The sequence below is a fragment of the Fukomys damarensis genome, unplaced genomic scaffold (assembly GCF_012274545.1).
Source record: "Fukomys damarensis isolate Sample0158 unplaced genomic scaffold, DMR_v1.0_HiC HiC_scaffold_9, whole genome shotgun sequence".
Taxonomy (NCBI): Eukaryota; Metazoa; Chordata; class Mammalia; order Rodentia; family Bathyergidae; genus Fukomys; species Fukomys damarensis.
Genome location: NW_022900921.1, coordinates 23,618,799 through 23,641,281, shown reverse-complemented (window position 1 = coordinate 23,641,281; position 22,483 = coordinate 23,618,799). Strand labels below are relative to the sequence as shown.

General features: G+C 38.3%; 1 protein-coding gene across 1 annotated transcript in view; it reads left to right on the top strand.

The window, feature by feature from the left end:
• The first annotated feature begins 9,628 nt into the window (after positions 1 to 9,628).
• Positions 9,629 to 22,483, top strand: part of Fbxw11 (F-box and WD repeat domain containing 11) — a 107,211-nt gene continuing 94,356 nt past the window's right edge. The window contains exon 1 of the mRNA XM_010622171.3: positions 9,629 to 9,784. The gene's annotated coding sequence lies outside the window, so the exon portion shown is untranslated. The remainder of the gene's footprint in view (positions 9,785 to 22,483) is intronic.

Genomic DNA, 22,483 nt, shown 5'->3' with positions numbered 1-22,483 from the left:
TTCCTGGTCGCCTCGGCCCAGACTCGCGCCCCCCGCCTTCCTTGGCCTTGGGCCCTGCGCGGTTCCTCCTGATCTCTCGAGATCTCAGGCCGGCCCCAGCCTGGCCCCCTCCATGCCCCTCGGATCGCCCCCTCCCCTCCCCATCTCCGGGCCCTTTCCTCGGACGACCCTCGCTCGGTTGTGCAGCAGCTTTAGGTCACCCTTACTCTAGCATCTCATCCTCCTTTTAGGAGCGCCCCGCACCTCTAGTATTTCTCCGGCGCAGGCCCGCAGCGCGCTTCCCAGCCCCACTCAGGCCAAGTGAGATAGATGGAGGTGGGAGGGCATACGGAGGAGATCGCTAGGGCTGCCTGGGCCTCTGCTTCCTAGGAGGGGTCTCAGCACCTTCTCCCCAACCTAAGGCTGTGTGGATACTGAGATAGGCCCTACAGGGCTCCGATTTAGGGAAACTCTCGGTTTCGAAGCTTTGACGGATGAGTCTCTAGCCCGGGCCCTGTGGTGTTAGGCTTCTTGGACAAAGGGGTTCCTACCCGGCGGTGAGGGATGTTTGCATAGCAAAGCCCCAGGTATTCTGGATTCCATCCCCCAGGAAAGGGAAACCATAACTTTACGTTTTCCAGATCTGCTGTGAGAAATGGGGGCAAAGGAGAAAGTCGTCCTCATCACTGCCACCAGTTCTTTCTTAAAAAAAAAAAAGAAAAATGAAGGACCGGCCCTCCCGCCCCCCATCTGTTTTCTGTAGAAACCATTGGCAGCCAGGCTAGCACCCCTGGTACACGGACGCCTCTGATACCTTTCCTCCTTAACGACTTGCAGGCAGGAGGAATTTTTAGAAACAGGACTGAGACTGAGAGTGGCTAGTAGAAGTGAAAAATATGCTAATTGGTGGATAATTTGGTGGCAGAAATAAATATGATAGGTATTACCTGCAAATTTGAACATGGGGGAAATCAGACTGGGCTCTGGAGAGTTGGGAGGAAGTCTTTGCCTCAGCAAATGGACATTCACAGTTTTCTTCCTGTGGAAACCTTGACAGTTTCTTTGTATCTCCGCTAACACAGTAACTACTTTACTCCGGAGTTGAAAGGAAAGGTGAAAGAATTTACTTAACCCAGTGGAATGTTTTCCTAGCCAGATTTTCTCCAGTGTGAAAATGTTTATTGAGTCAGTGATTCCACTGGGTAGGGTTGGTGACATCAGAGCAACTTCCCCCATTTAACACTATAAATAATAAATGGTGACACTGAAAGTCTGTTGGATAGCTGCATGGTTTCTGTGGATGATGGTGTCTGGGGAGTTGAGAGGCATAAATACTGAGGTAGCTTAGTATTTGCTGTCCGTATAATTCACAGAACTGGACTTCTGTAGTGTTTTTGAAAATGGTTGGGAGTGGTCTGGTGTATTTTCTGATTTTTGTTTGCGTATGAGTGTTTGTGTGGTTGTTTTCATTTATTAATTTTCTTTTCAGCATTTGTCAAACTATGGTCAAGAATTTGATATGCTGCAATTTTTTTTCTCATTGAGTTTATTGATATGTTTTTAGGTATGCAGTACAGTTACATTCATCACTGGGAATATTCTGCAATTTTTGTAGGGATTATTTTGAAATATATCTTAATTGGAATGGTGTATATCACATATTCTTAAAGATGTACAATACATGTTCTTAAAACAGGGAGTATTTCTGGTTTAAAACTTGTAACCTGGTATCTCTGAAACAGGCTGTTCTGTGCTTCCATTTTCATTCATTAAAAAGAATAAAATGTATTTCAAACAAATTCGAAGAAATACAGTATAACACAAGTCAGTGCCTATGAATGTAGGATTAAAAGTCTCTGACCGAAATTTACCAGCTTTCTGTACTGGTGATTTAAAAAGTTTTGATTTTAAGCCAGGTGTGGTGGCACATGCCTGTAATCCCAGCATTTGGGAGGCTGAGGCAGGAGGACCGCTCTGAGTTCGAGACCAGCCTGGACTAGCTACATAGTGAGTTCCAGGTCAGTCTCAACCACATAGTAAGACCCTGTCTCAAAACCTCCCCCCCAAAAAAGTTTTGATTTTAGGGGTGGGGTGCAGCTCAGTGTTAGAGCATATGCTTAGTTTAGCATGGATGCGGCCCTGAGCTCAATCCCCAGGACCACCAAAAAAAAAAGTTTGATTTTATGTGATAGTACTTGTCTCTCGTCTGAAAAGAGATTTTAATTACTTAAAGACATTATACACTGAGGTTTAAGCAAAGACTCTTAGAAAATTTAAAAAAGTTTTGTAGTTATGATAAATTTTAAAACAACTTTTCATTTAAGGATTTTGATATTCCTTGAAATGGATAGCAGTTAAGACTTAGACAACTCTTTTCATAAACATATACAGTATATATTTATTTTAGTACACTAGGTTAGGACAGGAGCTTAACCACTGACAGAGTAAATCCAGGATCAAATGCAGGAATGATAATACCCTAAAATCCAGTTGCTTATGCTTTCTTTATTCACTGAAATCACGCTTTCCAAAAGTAGGTAAAAATATTTTTAATATTGTTTTCAAAATAACATGATTGAAGTAGAGAAAGGGGTTAATTTGATGGTTATCTTAAAAGCCTACAGCCTGAAATATTTTAGATTTTTATGAGTTAGCTTCAACTCAAATATTTGTAATTGTGCTGCCTGTACTAGTTTGGTACTTAATGGTTAACAGGATTACTTTCATGTGATATTCCAGAGTGTACTGTATTAAAAGAGTAAATAGACTTCTTGGTCATCTCCATTTCTTAATATTTATCCCTCTTTCTTAATATTTTTCTTTTGAGAAGTTTCTTTTTATTTTTCTCAGTGCTGGCCATAGAGTCTCTCAAATGCTGGGCAAGTGTTTTACTCTTGTTCTGTACCTACTATATTTTGCACTTTGGATTGGTAGGAAATAAAGCTAGTTACAGTTGAGAGTGGGGGATATAGCTTAAAAGTAGAGCATGTGACTTACATGCCTGAGGCCCTGGGTTCAGTCCCCGGTACAACAAACAAACAAACAAAATGAAGGAACAAACAAAAAACCTGGAGAATAATTAAATCTTCAAAATTACTCACCCCTGTGACTTTTCTTACTTGAGGTCTGGGTCCACAAAAGTATGTCTCCTCCTGACCTGCATAGGATTCAGATTATGAGCTCCTTTCTTTTTCAGTACTGAAGATGGAAGCCAGGGTCTTGTGCATGCTAGACAAGTGCTCTGCCACTGAACTATATTTCCAGCTCTTATTTTTTTGAGACAGGGTCTTGCTAAATTGCCCAGGCTCACCTTTGAACTTGTGATCTTCCTACCTCTGTCTGGAGAGATCTGGGATTGCATGTTTGTGACAACTGAATTTGCAATTACGATGAGAGAATAACTTAGCCACCCCATGACTTTCAGAGCCTTATATTGGCTCAGTACTATACCTACCTTGTGGACCTGTTTTTCAAACTTTTCACTTTGGTCATATCAGCTTTATTATGAATGATGTAGAAGACTAGTAATTTATTTTGGAAATATTCATAAATTATCAGGCTCTACTTCAGAATGCAAACTCTGCATTATAAATCACATATTTATTAACTCTTGAGTTAGAAATTTGAGTTTATATTGAGTCCCTCATCACTAGCCTCATTACAAAAGGTACTGATTGGAAGAGCGTGAGGGTTAGTCCATTTTGAAAGGTAGCAGAACTTGATTTTAAAAGTTTAGGAACAGTAATCCTGCCTCATCTAGAGGTGTGAGCAAATCTCTCCCCACTTTATACATGGACAGTTTATACTCTGTTGTGAACTGTTGAATAATTCTCTGCTAAGAGACCTTGAGTGAGTCATTTCCTTTACTGTCTAATGTGGCTATATTACTTGTTGAATGAAGTAATACAGGTAAAAATGTATTGGTCTTTGTTAGGAAGGTGTGCTATACATACTATTTTTTAGAGCTATGGAAGTATAGGCAGGGCCATGAGGCCAAAGAGATGAAGGAAGCTGACAAACTATTGGAAAGTTCTCCCTTTTTTTGTACCAGGGATTGAACTAGGAAGCTTGCACTTCTGAGGCAGGTGTGATGCCACTGTTCTCTTCTTATTTAGATAATTTTTTTCTTTCTTGTTATTGACTTTCTAAGTGGTGAAATGGGAATGTGTGGCGACTCTATACAAAAAGTTGGATTTTTGCTACCATGACTCATACACCTCTAGTGTTGTGCTAATTTACCAAATGTAGATTAAAGAGATACAGGTTGCAGTAGTGCCTACAAAAATAAACTGCACTTCCATTTCTAGACCTTATTGACCTGCCCAGAGAAGCTGTGGCTGAAATATGTCAATCTCTGCCTGTGATTTTGGAGTAGGTTAGATTTCCTTTCAAAGTTGACAAGGATAGACATGTTTCTGCACGTGTGTTGTAACACTGTAGGCCCCTTGCTGTAGTCTGTATTTTGCAGACTGAGAGAGAGCCCAGGGAAATTATGAGGCTGTTGCATAAATTCACAGAACAGCACATATCCCGCTGAGTGGGGCTGTTTGGGCCTATAAATTCTAGAAACAGGTTTGTGCTTTGTGGGCTCTCTGGGTTCCACCTTGTGTTATTTCCAGTTTATGAGAAAGAAAGCATTTCTGAAAATCCTAGTGATTATACTTCTAGTCTCCCATCTGGCTTTTCCTCCCACTTTTCTAGAATTACTTCTTTGAGCCACACTGCTCACGCTTTCCTTTGTGAGCACGGGTATGAACTGGTAAGGCTGATTATTGAAGGCTACTGATATTTACTTAAAGGACTTAATGGTTTGCTCTCTAGCCAAAGTGGCTTAGTGACATATCAACAATCTTCTTTTCAGCCTATACTAATAATGTTCTGTCAATGCACAAAAACAATAGATACCTCTTCTTTTGATGTCAGTTTATGCTGTGTTGGCAGATACCATCTGCTTTTGTATCTGTAGCACTGCCTTGGTGATAGTCTTTGTTAAGTGAATGAATACTGGCACTTTAAGGTACTTAACATATTTTGCACTTTTATTGTAGTTGCCAGATTGTGTCCCCTATGAAATGATGAACTCAAGGAAAGAGGTGGGACCTTACTTATCTTCCTCTGACATACAACTCTTTCTTATATTCTTGTAGGTGTTCAGGAAATTTTAAATTGAATTTCCTAGGTGATTGTGTTCACACATTATTGCTTTCTGCCTTTATCTTAACTGTCTTTCTGGAAAACTTCATGTAATAATTCTCAAAATAATGTTCCTAACTTTAATAAGACTTATATCCTCTGAGTATTACAGAAACTAGTAGTTGTGTCTAAACTCCCTTTCCAGAGGCTGTATATAAATTATCCATTTTCTCCTTCACAATGCATGGCACATGAGTACTCAATAAATATTCATTGGTTAAATTTAATGTTACCCCACCCAAGCTGTGAAACCTATTAAGATTCCTTTTGATAACCTCTGAGGCAAAATGGAGATGAATATAGCGGAGTGTCTGGCGAGGGTGGTGTGTTTCACATAGGGACATCCATAGACATTTTAACTGTTATTTATCGATTTACACACATACAGATTGATTTGCATACATCTCAGACTGGTTTTTAGCAAAGTATTGGGGAACCCAAGTTCCTTTTATATCTGCTGTTGTGAATTTGCCAAACAGTTGATAAGCTTTAAGCAGAATCGTTGGTCTTTATTTTTTTTAATTGAGTTTATTCGTACATTTTAGGTATACAGTACAGTTACATTCATTATTGGGATCTTGTACCTTTACATGACAGGTCTTGGTTCTCATTTTTTCCCCTTGTCGTTTGTCTTCAAAAAATATAATTTAGCTAGCAGAAAGGGCAGAGTCTGCCCTTGATTGGAACACCTGAGTTTGTATCCCATCTCTGGCACTGTGTGACCTTAAAGGAAACCTATTTGTGGTGTAATTTAGCTATGTGTGAAAGTAAGAAAACTAAATATTGCTCTGAGTTTTTTAGAGGGTTATAAAAGAGATGTATGTAGAGTTTTGCTTTTCAGCAAGTGCTGGCCTTATTAACTTTACCAAGTTCTACAGTGTTTTATAAAGCAAAATCAAGATATGATATGGAAAAAGTTTTAATTATTTCCCTTTAGCTATGCATGGATTTATTTGTAGAGCTTTACAGAGGCCTACCATTCAGTTGCTTTTAGCCCCACTGAATCATCTTTAAGGGGAAATGATTAAAACATGCAGTGTCAATACTGGTGGCTTGCAAAATCTGGGAGGTACTGTTAGTTACAGTTACTAAGAACTACCACTGGTTTGATGAGAGGTGTGCTAAAACAGAGAACCCACCCACCTGTTTTAGGTATATTAGTAGAATTAGTAGAAGGAGACTTGTGATTAGTTTGTCGGAACATTGAGCATTCTGATTTAATGATTGTTCAGTTTAGGTTGGACTGGGAGGTTATGATTTTTGAGTTCTTGTTCTCAGCAAAGTGGGTGATTTTGTCCTTTAACAGAATAAGCAAGATTTTCTTCTGGGTTGCATTGTTGCTCAGTGAAGTAAGTTGACAATAGGGCGGTAGGAAACCTGTTGGTCAGGAAAGAGCTTATTATCCTTTAAGTTTCTACTTGATCACAATTGCTTAACAGGAAGTTTGTCTTTGTAGGCAAATGAGAGACAGACCAGGAAGACCTGACAATCCAGTAGGTTATCTCTAACTTTGATCTTACTGTTTTGAAGAAGCTCAAAGATGGTAGAGTTCTGTGATGTCAGCAGGCAGCGTTTTAGGAAATTCCCTCATGGTTAGTCAACAGTGAAGATGCTCACTGGGTGGAGAGAACTGAAATGGAAACATGGGGATATTAACATGGAAAATAAAAAAAAAAAAGGAAAGTCTGTGAGCAGTTAAGTGTGCAAATATAAAAATAATGAATGTAGGAAACCATTCTCTGGTAGAAAGCCTCTTGGTCCCAGAAGAAAAAGAAAAATCAAGTGAGAGCTCTATTATTGAGAAAAAGAAACTTGAATACTTTATAATTTTGATTTTTTTTTTTTTTTTGGTGGTGCTGGGAATTGAACCTAAGGAGTGCTGAGCAGAGCCACATCTCCAGTCCTTTTAAAATTATATTTTGAGGTAGGGTCTTCTTCTCTTCCTCCTCCTCCTCCTCGTCTTCCCCCTTCTCCACCTCCTCCCCCCTTCTCCTCTTCCCACCCCCTCCTTTTTGGTACTGGAGATCGAACTCAGGACCTTGTGCTTGCTAGGCAGGTGCTGTGCTGCTGAGTTACATCCTGGCCCGAGGTAGGGTCTTCTTAAATTGAGCAGGTTGGCCTTGAGTTTGAGATCCTTCTGCCTTAGCCTTTCTGGTAGCTGGTATCACAGGTATGTGCCTCTTGCTTAGCTTAATTTTAATTTTTTAACAGTTAAATTGAGAAATTTTTTTTAAAAACCAGTTTTGAGAACTAATCATAAAGTATTCATTAATTCTCTGAAATTACTACTTGAGGCCTGGAGTGGTGCACATGCCTGTAATCCCAGCTTTTGGGGACGCTGAGGCAGGAGGATTGCTGGAAGTTCAAGGCCAACCTGGGCTAGTGAATTTAAGGCCAGCCTGAACTGCATAGTGAGGCCTTGTTTCATTTAAAAAAAGGAAAAGAAAAAAAAAATCTGTGCTTTGAGATTACTACTTGAGACAGAAAAAAGGGACAGAGGACAGGAAGAACTCAGTTCAGATACTTCTAGTCTGGCATCTGTTAATCTTTGTATCTCTAGCATAAGGCTTGCCACCAGTTAGGCATTGAGGAAAACATTTTTTTTGAAAGAAGGGAAAAAATTAACTCACTAGTACAGAGAAAAGGCTTGAGGATTCAAAATGTTCAGAAATGAGTGTTTAATTATTGTAGTTGTGTTTTGCTGTCACTTATTCTGCATTTTGGATATAACAGTAAATTATATTTTGAAAAGCTTAGTATGTTGCTTTATCCATTAGCTCCTAACCATGGCTTATTCACTACTTTTATCAAAATTGGATTCTGAGGTTGTTCTTGATTCAAGAGTAGTATCACTTACTGGGAAAACTTTTTACTCATTTTCCCCCCTGGGGGTTTACTCACATGATCTCTTTTAAGTAAGTATTAAGATATTTTCATCTACATTTTATGGCGAGGTTCATCATAGACTGGTGTTCCAGTCAGTTCAATTGCTTTGCCTACTGTGTGAAAAATCAGAATATCCTTGCTCATTCATTGACTGTGGACTAATAGCAAATCTTAGAAAATCATAGAATTAAAAAGTGTTTGGATTGTCACAGATACTAGATGCTGATTTTGATGCTAAATACAAGGACTGCTGAAGCACTATTATAATGTGTTTGGTTTTAACATTAATATTGTGGGCCTTAGAACTACCTGGCTCTTTGGTAATGAAGTGCTTTTTAGTGGCAAGATCTAGGGAGTTTACCTTTTCTTGACTGGTAGACTCGGGCTGAGCTAGTCTGGAGTTTTTATTCTGTATTTTTATAGTTCTCTGTTTCTGTGTTCATTAACTTAGGACCTTTGATAGTAAAGCTTAGTTTCTTCTGTCCCAGGAATCATGGCCTTTCTGATCCTGGGACTTGGGAGACAGCCCCTGTGAAAAGGGTGTGGGCTTTGTCACATAGTGGACATGGTACTCTGGGAAAGTTATTTCTTTTTGCTTTTCTTTTTTCAAGAATTAAAGTACAAGTAATTAATATAAAGGGCTGGCCCATTAGTAATCCTTCAATTAGAGGTTGGTATTATTATAATTACTGTCCTGCAGGAGCATTTTGGCAGTAGTGTGGCAATCAAGGAAATAGCAGATTTATGTGCAAGTGAGTTCAGTCTTTTAAGTTTTTATCTGGGTCATCCTGTTGAATGCCTTTTCTCCTTTAGTGTTTTAGAATTCCAGTCTAATGGAAAAGCTGGTATGATAAAAAAAGAATGTTGATGTAATATGGCTGTGCTTAATGAATGTTTAAAGGTGTCCCCTAGTAAATTGTTTATTAGTGTTCTTTATTATCTTCTTTAGTTTCCCTGATGACTGGCCATTGTGAGGTATTAGCCTTTATTGAACCAGAAGTACGCTCTTAAGTTGTCATGTGTTTTAAAATGTCCTGTATTCAGGTTGAGAGGTGAAGTTTTGGGTAATATGTATAAATGTTTTCTATGTAGCACAACCAAAGATTTCTTTGTTAGATGCCTAATAAATATCTTTCTTGGGAGATATTTGAACCCACTTGTGCCATTCATTTTGGCTAACAAACTATTTTAGTAATGATGGAAAAGCTGTCTTAGAAAATGAGTAAGGGTGTTCATTGTAGCTGAGTAGTCTGGGACAGTTTATATGGATGATAGGGTAAGTTTTAAGGTGCTCTCTTTTGGAAGTTGCATGCTATTTATCATGAGTAAATATTAATATTAGGGATGTTTCATTATTTGCCACATAGAATTTTGTATCCTTCTCTCAACACAGAGGCAGAGAATACTGCTGAAGACCTTTCATGCCAAATAGCTGACTTAGGGGTTGTAACTTTTTTCTGTGCCTCAGATCCACCATTCCATTGACCCTTCTTCCATTTCTTGGTGGCTGTCCTTTGGCGCTGGTGCCATGGTAGGTGTATGGATTGCTTTCTGTCTTTCAACAGTTACCGAAGTGCATGTTTGGGATTTTGTTGAAGAAAGCTGGATACAGTAAACGGAAAGAATCTTGGAAGATGCTTGACTGCTGTCTTTTCTCAGACTAGTCTGAAAGGGAAAACCCCATTCATTCTGGATTGGTGGATCTGAAGTACAAAATATTTTCCAGGTAAGCAATTACCCTGTATTGTTTTGTTTTGTGAAACTCACTTCACTGAAAGAAACTTGAAAAGGTTTTTTTTCTTTCTCTTCTATTACTAGGGGAAGGGATGAATATTAGATAAGTGTCCCTAGTATTATATTTGGATGTGGGTCAGTGATGGTATATGTAGCAGAATTGCTAGTAAAAACTTGGTTTCAATGTAAGAAGTGCAATGATAGGCCTAATTTTTAACCATAATCTTATTAGGGAATACAGTAAGTAGGTGAACTTTGGGGATTGGATAGCTTGTAAAGTACGAAAGAAAAATGGCCTTTTATTGTACCAGGGATCGAACTTAGGACCCTGCCTGGTCATTTTTAGGTATTATCTCACGTGATTTATAATTAATACTTGGTCAAAATAGTTTTGGTAGTCACAATGTAAAGTAGTGGTATTTTATCCTTAGGACTCTAGGAAGGTTTACAAACTGTAGCAAATGTTTACTGAGAACACCTGCTGAGCCACTGTTGTAAGCACTTTACATGTACTTGTTTAATTGGCATAGTGCTTTACTTGCATTTTTTTTAAAACAAGGTCTCACTGTGTAGTTCAGGCTGGTCTCAAACTCACAGTGATTCTCCTGCCTCAGCCTCTTAACTGCTGGGATTACAGATGTGCACCACCACACCCAGCTACTTATATTTTACAGGTAGTGGAATGAAGCTCATTAAGTATTAAGTAAGTGCACGTTGCTCAGGGTCCTATAGCTAGTAAGTGGCGAGACCAAGCTTTAAGTTTAGGTCTTTGTGTCCCCCAGATGGGGACCCTTATCTTACTACATTTGCTGAAGTTTTTGTTGTTGTCGTTATTTTGTTTTTGAGATGGGCCTTGAATGAATTGTGTAGCTAAGGCTGGTCTTGAACTGGCAGTAATCCTTCTGCCCCAGGCTCCCAAGTGCTGGGATTACAGGCATGTACCATCTCACCCGGCTGAAGTTTGTACTTTAATATCTGGGTTTTCAATTTGATTTCTTTCTCACTCTTTTTTTTTTTGGACAGTGTCTTACTGTGTAGGTTCAAAATTGTTATGTAGCCCAGGATGGCCTTGTGCTCATGATCCTCCCACCTTATCCTCTTGAGTGCTGGGATTACAGGTGTGTGCCACCACTCCTGGCTCAGTTTGATTTTTTTACAGTGGATTTTCAGTTGAAGAGCACATGGTGGTGGGTCATTGTTTGCCATGGTATTTTAATATTTGATGCTCTGCTTATGGAAAAATCAGAGGATCTTCACAGTCAGTTCATCAGTGAATATTAACGGTAATTGAGGAAGTTTAAGGAGGCAGTGCTTTAAAATATCAAAATGTGCTTTATATACGGGAGTATGGTTTGTCTTCGTGAGCTCAACTCTGTAGTTTCCCAGTACCTCCTTAGCATTTATTGGTTATTTAAATAGTTCATTAACTCAAGATGTGGACTTCTTTTGACCTGTGATTTGTCAGCTTTACAAGTAAAATATTGCCAGGCCACTATCTTAAAATATGGCCTTAATATTCTCTCCAGATTATTCTATACCCTATAATCTTTAAAAATTTTCTTTTTGTCATAGACTGACAGTGACTCTGTGATCCTTGGTTTAGTTTCATTCCTTTGTTCTTGCTAATATTTCTCCTAGGTGATGTTTTCACACTTGTCATTTGAAGGGCTGTCAGGGTTGGTGGGTGGTAGTGATGGTGGTGATAGTACTGGTAGAAATATTAGCAGTTAAGTATTCCTGGGCACATAGTCTGTATGGAGCATGATTCTAAGCACTTTGTAAACTCATTTTATCCTTATAGTAACTTGATGAGCTAGGTGCCTGTAGTTCTACTTCACTGATGAGGAAACTGGAAGAATGGTGTAGGTGGACAACAATGCCGAGAAAAAGGTGAGGTAGCACTCCTGTAGACTGAGGCAGGAAGAGTGCAGGTTTGAGCCCAGCCCAGACAATTTAGTGACTTAGATCCTGTCTCAAAATAAAAATAAAAAGGTCTGGGGATATGGAGATGTAGCACAGTGCGAAGTCCCTGGGTTCAGTTCCCAGTACCGCCAAAAAAGAAAAGGTCTGAACTGAAGTAATCTGGCTTCAGAGAATGTAAGAATGTGCTTTAACCTCTGTGCTATTCCAACTAGTTAACAATGTCATCCAATAGTAAATGAAGGGCCGCGGATTTAGCTCAGTGGCACTGCGCCTGCCTCTCAGTCATAAGGTCCTGCGTTTGATCCCCACCCCCCCAAAAAAAAAGACGAAAAGAAATCCAATAGGAAATGGAGAAGCAGAAATCCTGAATCCCTACAACTATATAGTTTTCTGGCTTTAAAGATCTCATTGCAAAAGAAAAAATTGTTGAGTACATGTTTCTTTCTTTTCATCAAGTTTATTGGTACTTTTTAGGTGTACAGTAAGTTGCATTCATCATTGGGATCTTGAGTACATGTTTCTTACCTTCTCTAGAAAACAGTCCCATTCTAAGGTTTTTATCTTAGCCATCCTAAGGGTATTTATTGGACATCCCAAGAGAACTTGGGAAATTGGTTAGTTTGAGATTATCTTTCAGAATAGTGCTGTGGGACAGTACTTGCTGTGATGATTGGAATGTTCAAATATCTGCATTATAAATTATAAATTTTACTGAATTATAAATTTTACTTAAATTTACATTTATGGGTTTTGTTTGTTTGTTTGTTTAGTTTTGGTACCGGGATTGACTCCAGACCTTGCGCTTGTGAGATCTAAATCCCCGGCCCAAATTTACATTTAAATAACCACATATGCAATTTAGGATTTACTGTTTTCCTGGGTTTGGTCTTGCTTTAGCATCCTCGGATATCTGGTCTGATCAGCATGCTCAAAGCAGTTCCTTTCTTATACCAGTGTTGGAACAACAGTAATCATATTTATGAGATTTATATATAAAAGCAGAATTCTAATTTATGAATTTATAATTATATATGTATATACATATATAAAATTTGGCATCTTTGTATATTCCTTTTCGATAGATTTGCATGTTTTTAATTTATATGCTTTTTAAAAATTAATTAATTAATTAATTACTTTTAAGACACAGTCTCACTCTGTTTGTTATTCAGGCTGGCCTTGAGCTCAGTGTGTAGCCCAGGCTGGCCTCAAACTCCTGCCATTCCTCCTGGATCAGCCTCCTCATTGCTGGGACTATGGCCCTTTATGTGCTATTTTAATTCAGAAGGACCTGAAGACTCAAGTCAAATCACTGCAGCACTCTCTTTAAGTAGGTTTTACCTACCGGGTAGCTAAGGAAGTATGATATCTGTGTGTAGGGCTGAAACCACTTCATTGAGTTTGTGATGGAGATGGATATTTTTTCTCGATTGGGAAACCTCTTCCTTCATCTTCTCTCCTTGTTCTTGCTTGTAATCATTTCTTTTTAGACAGGTTAGTACTTTCAGCTCTTGTGTTACAAGTATGGGAGGTTCTTTGTTTTCTTTAAAGTTCCTTCTTCACAACTATGATCCATTTTATGTCCCTTTTCAACACTAAGAAGGTAGTTTAAATTTCTTTGCTGCCCTGTGGTGTCTTTCTTAGCTTACTTGATTTGGTTGTATAATATATCGAATAGGAACATATTCAGAACACTGTACCTGATGTTGCATTCTCTTTGCATTACATCCTATTAAATGGAGCTTTTTTTAACTTTATCATTATTTTATGATTTGTTCTTCTGTTCTTGAAATTGAAAGAGTGGCTTAACTAAGTTTGTATTTTAGGAAATTAGGCTTGGTGGGTATATGTAGGAAGGATTGAAGAGACTGAAGGCAGGAAGACTAGTCAGTCAAGTGAGCAGTGGTGGTGGACTAAAGCTTTCATGATGTGAATAATGGGTAGGGATGAGAGGAATATAAAAAAGATGTGGGTGGTAGGAACTCAGGGATTGGTTTTAGCAGTAGGAGTGAAAAGGAATAATAGCACAACTTTTAAAGTTTTTGCCTTGGACACCTGGATGGATATCTGTTTTCTTCTCTAGTATAGGTGATACTAGAAAAGAAGATTGGGGAGGAGAAAGAATGAGTTCACGTTGGGTTATACAAATTTGACTTCTCTGTGGGTGAATACTGTTAAAGGGAGAAGTATGCACAGTAGTAGGAATGCTAGTTTAAAGCACACTAGAGAGGGTAGAGTTAGAAACAATTTTTTTTTAGCCTCAGCAGTACCTGACTTTTACTTAGTACATTTGCAAGATTATTCAAATGTAGATTGGAAGAATCTCTGTGTCAGTGTATAGGAATACCAACATAAAGAAATGGGATATAGCTGCAGGTTAGAACCTGAGATCATACATGATATTCACCAAGAGCTGTTTTTACTTCTGTCCTTTTCATCCCGGTCTGGGAATTCTGTTACAAGTAGCTAATACCCATTCCCAGTCAGCAAATTAGTTCATTGTGTTTGGGTTGTGATTTTTGTCTCTTACTATAATTGGTTAAGTAAGGCACAGTTTTTAAATTTTTTTCTTTTGTGGAATTGGAGGCTGAACCCAGCCATGTTCATAACCTTTCTTAAGTTTTATTTTCAGACTGGATCTTGCTAAGTCACTTAGTTGCCCGCCCCCCGGCCTTAAACTTGTAGTCTTCCTGCCCTAGTCTCCCGAGTATCTGGGATTAAAGGCGTGTGCTATCATACTCCGTTTGAAATATGTTTTTAAAAACTCAGTGTTGTCATTGCACATCTTGTATGCATTTACACAAATTCATTTCTATGCATCTGGTTACAAAAACAAGAGAAAAAGAACTTAAACAGAGGTGAGAAATAGAAATATGCCTTTCTTTCTGTCTGTCTCAGACTCCAAATGCTTTGCTAGCTGTGGTAAAGACACAATTTTACATCACAGCCTGAGCTGCCGGCTATTTTTTATTTGTAAAAGAAACAGTGAACTGTTCCAGTGTTGGAGTAAAAATTAGCTATGTTGGAGTTATTGAGGTGCTATTTTGGTCTCCAGTGTGACATGTCCATAGGGATTTTTTTTGTCTGCTGCAGAAATTCTTCTTTTATTGATACATTTTATATATATAATGATAACATTCATCATAGGGAATTTGTACCTATACATGATATGTCTTGCTTCTTCTTTTATTCCTTCCAGTCCCTTCAACCTCTTTTCCCTTCTGTATTTACAAAAGCTTTGTTTCCATTCTCTTTTATTTTTCTTGTCCCTTCTTTCCTTTCTCCCTCCCTCCTCCCTTGTTCCCTTCTCATCTGAACATTTTTTTCCCATTTTCCAATATCTGTTATACATTTTGGTCCTGTAGGGATTTTTTTTTTTGAGAGTGGGACTCTCTTGTAGCTTAGGCTGGCATCGAACTACTGGTGATCCTTCTGCGTCAGCCTCCTATGTTCTGGGATTATAGTCAAATACCACCATGCCTGGCCCATAAAGGATTTATAAGGCAGATTTTTTTTATAAATTATTTTCATCTTACATGCTTACTTCAGACTGTAATAGAGACTGAAGAATTTATTTCAGCTACACTCAATACTTGAAAAGTTTTTTGAATAGTTGTCTTACAGGATGTGCAATATTCTGTATTCATTTGAGTATTTTCTCATGGTGTCATTTAACTTGTTTCTCTAGCACCTATATTTCCTGTAAACTGGAAGTTTGGTGAGGTACACCCACGTGAAGCCTTCTGGCAAGACTTCCTCATAGGTGGCGTGTACCTCACATCCAGTCCTATCAGGAGATGCGTCCTAGCAGGCTCTCTAATTTGGAACTGTGCGAAATTTGATCCCTTGGCTAAGGTGGCAATAACAGCCAACTTTCTCCATAATGAATGCAGTTTTCCTTCTGCTATTAGGAATGTATGGACACTGTTCTGACGACTTGTAAATATCTTTCACCCAGTGGTTTGAGCATCCTAATTCTGAAATCCGTTATTACAATAGGTGTTAGAAAACTGGTTTTTCTAGTTGTCATTCCTTCCGCAATTACTAGCTATCATTCACAGAGGATACCCCACCTCTCCCACTTCCTTCCCTTTATCATGGTACTCTCATTAGTTTTTATGTAATTAGTGTTTTAAGAGTCAGTTGCTGTATTTACTAATGTTCCAATTGTCCCATATTTGGCTTCGGCTTCTTTTTGACATTATCACATAAGTCTTTGAATCCTTACTGACTTTTTTGGCACAGGATGTCCCAGGCTCACTTGTGCTTATCCCTGTACAGGAATCCGCCATTTCTCCAAGAAGCTGTAGTTCTTTCTAGTAGGGAGTGGTATTTAGAAACCAAAGACTATTGTGGGTTGTTACTTCTTGACCCTTTCAGTAGACAGAGCTAAGAAATATGTGTGAAAAGAATTATAGGTTCATATTATTTTTGATTCAAGTTTAATATTGTAGGATTTTTTTTCCCTTGAGCCTGTTGATCTTTTAATTTTGAAAATTTTAGGGACCTCTGCCATCATAGCCATCAAAGTTTGGTGCACAATGTTAAATAGATAAATAATTTTATTAACATTTTGAGGATGTACTGTATTTTAGGTACTCTTTGGTAATATGAGGAATACAGAATAGAATAAGATGCATACCTCCTTTCGGTAGTTTGTGCTCTTTTTTGTCATTTTTTTAAATCTCATTGAGTTTATTGGTACTTTTTAAGTATGCAGTACAGATACATTCATCATTGGGATCTTGTACCCAGCAGATCTTGGTTCTCATTTTTCCCCCATTGTACTCTTTTTTTGTAAAAAAAGTTTAGCATAATGTGAAAACTGGTAATAATCATGAGGAGTAGTTATACAGTGTTGTAGAAGTTAGAAAAGGAAATTTCATAAGGGACTTTAAAAAATAAAGTTATCCTTTGTGGCCTGGACAGAAATTAGAAGGACATGGATATATTGGGACCAAGGGGGCTGTCATAACAAAGATAACTAGGTAACTATTTCGAAGGCTGAGGCAGGAGGGTTACATATTTGAGCCAGCCTGGGCAACTTGGACCCTTTCTCAACGTAAGAAAAAAAAAAGCGGGGGGGATATAGCTCTGTTAGAGCACCAATGGGTTCAGTCCCCAGTAGTGAGAATAAGAAAAACAAAACAAAAAGATAACCAGGTGAACAGTGGCTTACAGGCAATGGGGTGTATGTTTTCTATCAGGAGGGATGGGTAAGCGGTTCTGTGAATAGTCAGAGCATAGTTTGTATAAAGGGACTGAGGTAGATGCATTTGGAAGGATAGATTATAGTTAAGTCTGGGACTTTATCCATTGGGCATTAAGTTAGATACTGGTAGCTTGTGTGTAGACAGAGATTCCCAGACAGATTTTATTTAGTCTGCACAGATTTTAAAAATTGGGACATTTCATGTCAGAGCACTTATTTCTGTTTTTGCATGCCATTTTGACATAGAGCCTGTACTTTCTTGTTCACCTCAGTCATTTAAGCTTTTGAGCTTGTGATCCCTGTATGGGCTGAAGGATGCGTGAGAGTGTGAATATGATTTGAGAGTGAGTTATTATGAAAGTTAAAACAAAAAAGAGCTGTGCTTTAGAAAGATCGCTCTGGCAGTCAGTTTGGAAGCTGCATTGGAGCAGGGAGAACAATTCGTACTTGTAATACTCCAGTGAAGAAATGATAGGGGGTAGTAAAGATGTATGAAGAGGAAAAAATGAGACATTTCAGATGTTGAATGTGTAGAGTGTATAGATTGATACATGTGAGTATAGTGTGTGTGTGTGTGTGTGTGTGTGTGTGTGTGTGTGTGTTAACAAGAACATAAAGCTCGCTGGTGACTTAGAGCTCAGTGGTTCCGCCGCCTGCCTCACAAGCACAAGGACCTGAGTTGGATGGGGGGAGGATAAAGCTCACTTTCTTGTTGTGGTACAGGGAATTGAATTCAGGGCTTTTACACTGAGTTGAACTAAGTCCCCAGCCCTGTTTTTGTTTTGAGACAGAGCCTCTCTAAGTTGCCCAGGCTGAGTCTTTTTTTTTTTTAGTCAGATTCTTGTTACAGAGTTTAGGCTAGTTCTGAACTCACTGAGTAGTACAAGGTAGGCTTGTGAACTCGTGGCGTTCCTCCTGTTGCAGCCTTCCAGGTACTGGGATTACAGGCATGCACCACCGTGCTCAGCTTGTCTGGGCTGGTCTTGAATTTGTGATCTTCTGTCAGCCTCCCAGAGTGCTGGGATTATAGGTGTACACCACCATACCTGGTAAAACTATGTTTTCAAACCTATATGTCTTCAAACGCTAGTCCTAAAAAAAACAAGAAAAGAAGGAAAAAAGGCTTTTGTGAGTAGAGAGGGGAAGAATGGTTGAAGGAAGGGGAGAGGAGATTGGGAAAAAAGAGGAATCAACATATACCATGTACAGGTAACAATTCCCTATGATAAATGTGATCATTATGTATATCTGAATTGTACCAATAAAAGTAATTTTAAAAATGCTGGTCCTGGGGCTGGCTGGTAGCATCTGCAAGGCCATGGATTCAGTCCTCTGCAGTGCAAAACAAAACAAAAATACGAAATTTTGTTTCTGAAAAGTCTTGCATTCATAAATCAGTTTCTAGAAGTTAACCGCTTATTTTATAATCTACTGGTTGATTTTGGAAGCCAATAGAAATAGTTTCATGCATTGTCATTCTGTAAAGTTTAGTTTTAGAATATGCAAATAACATACTTCAGCAAAAATATAACTTCAGTCTGGCTGTATTTCTGAAAGTTGTGCATAAAGTATATTTTTTTCAGTCACTTATGGAGCTAAGTTTTCAAACAAAAAATTATCAATACTATATAATTATTTTTAAAGAACTTATTTATATTTGTTTTTCTCACAATCCCTGCAAGAAGTTAATCAGAAAGATTAATTCACATGATCCTGCCCTATATTCTTGAAAGTATACCATATCAATACCATATACTATTAGTAAGTACTACCTTGCAAATCTTCCTCTGTGGTTTGGGCATGACTTGATAGAGTCCCACTGCCAGTGCCATTACTCCAGACATTAAGTATCACTTCCAGTGCAGACCCTGAAGGAGATAGATTTGAAGCACAATTTCTTTAGCTGACAAAGGTTGGTTAAAAGAGAAGTTGCATGTACAGTTTTTATTGCATATAATGTATATATATTAAAGAACACACATATTAAGTGGACACCTCAGTGAGTTTTTACATAAGCTCACAACACACCCAGATCAAAATACAAACCACTTCTAGAACTTTTAAAGTCTTCCTGTTGCTTGTACCTCATTCAGTCACGGAGCTCTCTCTCAAAGGTTTATTGAGACCTCCTTCACTGTAGCTTAGTTATGTCTCTTTTTACATCATGCAGCATAAACTCTTGTGTTTTTGTTTTCCCTGCTCCATATTACTTTCTTTTTGTGGTACTAGGGGTTGAGTGCAGAGCCTTGGACATGCTAGGCAAGTGTTCTGTTACTGAACTGCATCTCTACTCCTTTTAAAATTTTATTTTGTGACAAGTCTTGCCATATTGCTGAGGCAGACCTTCAACTTGGCATGTTCCTGCCTCAAAACTCCTAAGTTGCTGGCATTATAGGCTTGCACCACTGTGTCCCAGTCCATTCATTATTACATCTATAAAATTAATCCATTTTGTTTTATGTAGTTGTAGGGTCCGCCCCATATTATTCCATTGTGTATTTAGTCCATAGTTCTTTTTACTTGGTTGCTTGAGTATTGAATTGCTGAATACTAGGCTACTATTGATAAATACTTGGTTGCTTCCTATTTTTTGTCTTCTATTATGGATAACACTTCTAAGTTGGACATAAGCACTTCTTTTTATTTGGCATAAAGACCCAAGGGTAGAATTACTGGGTCATAAGGTATACATATATTTAGCTTTTAATAAGTACTGCTAAACTGTTTTTCCAAGTGACTGTACCAATTTATATTCTATCTAATATTACTTTATATTGTTAATCTTTTTAATTTTTGCCATGCTAATGGTTGTTTAGTGGTATCTGTATTGTGGTTGTTTGCTTTTTATTTAATCAGCTTTATTGTAGTTGATATTCAGTGAAATGTATTCATTTTGTGTGTACTGAGTTTTGAGAAATATATATATTCATATAACACTACCACAATCAAAATACTGAACACTTTCATCCCTTCTGACAACTTCCCTTATTTCCCTTTCTGGTCATTCCTATATTCCCACCCTTATTAATTTCTGTAACTATAGATTAGCTCATTGTGTTCTGGAATTTCACATTGGTGAAATCGTATAGCATGCACATGCTGCATGTACTTTGTAATGTTTGGTTTATTTTGCGCAGCATGTTTTTGAGATTCATTCTTGTTATGTCATTTGGTCGTTCTTTATTGCTTAGTAGCATTACATTGAATGAATATATGACAATCCATCCAGTCTACTGGTGGGTATTTAAGTTATTGCCAGTGCTTGACTATTGTGAATAAAATTTAGTGAATGTTTGTATTTAGGTTGTTGGGAGGACATTTCTTTTTCTTGGGTATACTTGGAAGTGGACCTGCTGGGATAGCATAGATGATATAAAGGAACTTTTTCTGTACTCTGACAACAGTCCTGATACCAGATGATGGGGTTTTTCCCCTCACCAAGTCTCCAGTTCTTTGCACACAGTGAAAGTCCCGAAATTCAGTTTACTTTTGACACTGCCTAGAGTTCGTGTTAGATCCTAAAGTGAGACCCCAGGAGACTGCCCCCACTTTAGGCATCAATTGCAAAAAAAAGATTGTTACCCAGGCCAGGCATGGTGGTGTACGCCTGTAATCCTAGCATTCAGGTAGCAGAGGCAGGAGCATCACTGCAGAGTTTGAGGCCAGCCTGGGCTAAATAGTGAGTTAAGGCCAGCCTGCACTACAAAAAACAAAACAAAAAGATTGCCACCTATATTTTTGACTGGCTGCAAATTGGGAGTTCCACAACTCTTCGCTCATGTTTAGTATTTGTTGTAATATTTCACAGAACTCAGAAATACACTTGTTTTTACTGGTTTTATTAAAGGATATTATAAAGGAGATACAAATGACTAATCAGATTAAGAGGTACCAGAGGTTTGTTATTCTGACAGCACCCATCCTCCAAGAGTGCTGTCATTAGCATAAAACCAGATCTGGATGCAAGGGGTTTATTATGAATAATAAATGATGTTCTGCTCATCTCTATCACTTAGGGATTTCCAAGGGTTTTAGAAGCTCCTGTGCCAGGAAGTGAGCAGTGGGCACAGCAGGGGAGCAGAGACCAAATTACTTATTATTCTATGAAGTATATGTTTAGTTTCTTTAAAATAAACTGCTGAATCTGTTCCTGATGTGGTTGCCATTCTCACACATGCTCTGGCAACATGTGAGGGGTTCAGTTGCCTTACATCCTTGTCAGCAATTGACATTGTCAGTGTTTGCTTTTTTTTGTTAATGGGACTCAAACTTGGGACCTTTAATTGTGAGACAGGTGCAACACCACTGAGCTAAATCCCCGGCCTTAGTAACTGTTCTGAAAGGTGTGAAGAGGTGTCTTATTGTCGTTTGACCATCTTTTCACTGCCTATTAGTAACCTGAACACTTTTTTCAGAGATGAAAAAGACTATCCAAATCTTTGATCCTCTAAAAAATTGAATAGTATCTAAGGACAAAAATCACAAATTTAAAGGTTTTTGGGGGGTATATGTGTACTGGAGATTGAACATAGGGCTTTCACATTGAGCTACTGTATATTCTTCAATCTTTTATTTTGAGGCAGGATCTTGATCTTTTTTTAATGAATGTTTTGTATATATTTGTTTTTCACACATATGTATAGTTGTTTTAAAACTCAACTTTGACATCTTTCTCAACCGGTATATTTCTTCATCATACTTTAACTGGAGTGCCTATAATGTATGAATGTATGAATTACTAGTTAACACTCCCCCCACCTTTTTTTTTGAGACAGGATCTTGCTTTGTAGTTAAGGCTAGCTTGAACTCACTGTGTAGCCCAGGTTGGCCTGGAATTTGTGATAGTCGGTCTGCTTCAGCCTCCTGAAGGGTGGGAGTACAGGCATATGTCACCATGCCTGGTTTAAACTCTCTTTTTAAGTTTCTAACTTGTAACAGTTCAAACAAAGCTGGGCTGTTCTTCTAGTTTAATCTTTTAACACAACTTTGAGTATTACTTAGATATACTCTTAAGAGGTAGAATTGTTGGATCAAAAGATTTTTAAAAGCATGTTTATTTTATGGTATTTCATATAGCTAAAGGTTTTACCTACTTTCTGTTCTTACTCTTTTTTTTTTCTTTCCTGCACTACTAGGGACTGAATCTGGGAGCTTTGCACTGGGCTACATTCCCAACCCTTTTAATTAATTAATTAATTAATTAATTAATGTATTTATTTTGATACCAGGGCTCAAACTCAGGACCTTGTGCTTGCAAGGCAGGCATGGTATCACTGAGCTAAACCCCAGACCTAAATTTTTAAATTTTGAGACATGTTCTCACTAAGCCACTAAGTTGCCCAGCTGCTTCAGCCTCCTAAGGTCCTGAGATTATAGGCCTGTGCCACCACTCCTGGCTTGTTTGTTTGTTTTGGTACTGGGGATTGAACTCAGGATCTTGCACTTGCAAGGCAGGTACAGCGCCACTGAGCTAAATCCCTGGCCTGTGGCTTCTGTTTTTAATGTTTATAATGTGAAAAAATGTTTTCTCCATGTTTATGCTATTTTAGAGGCATA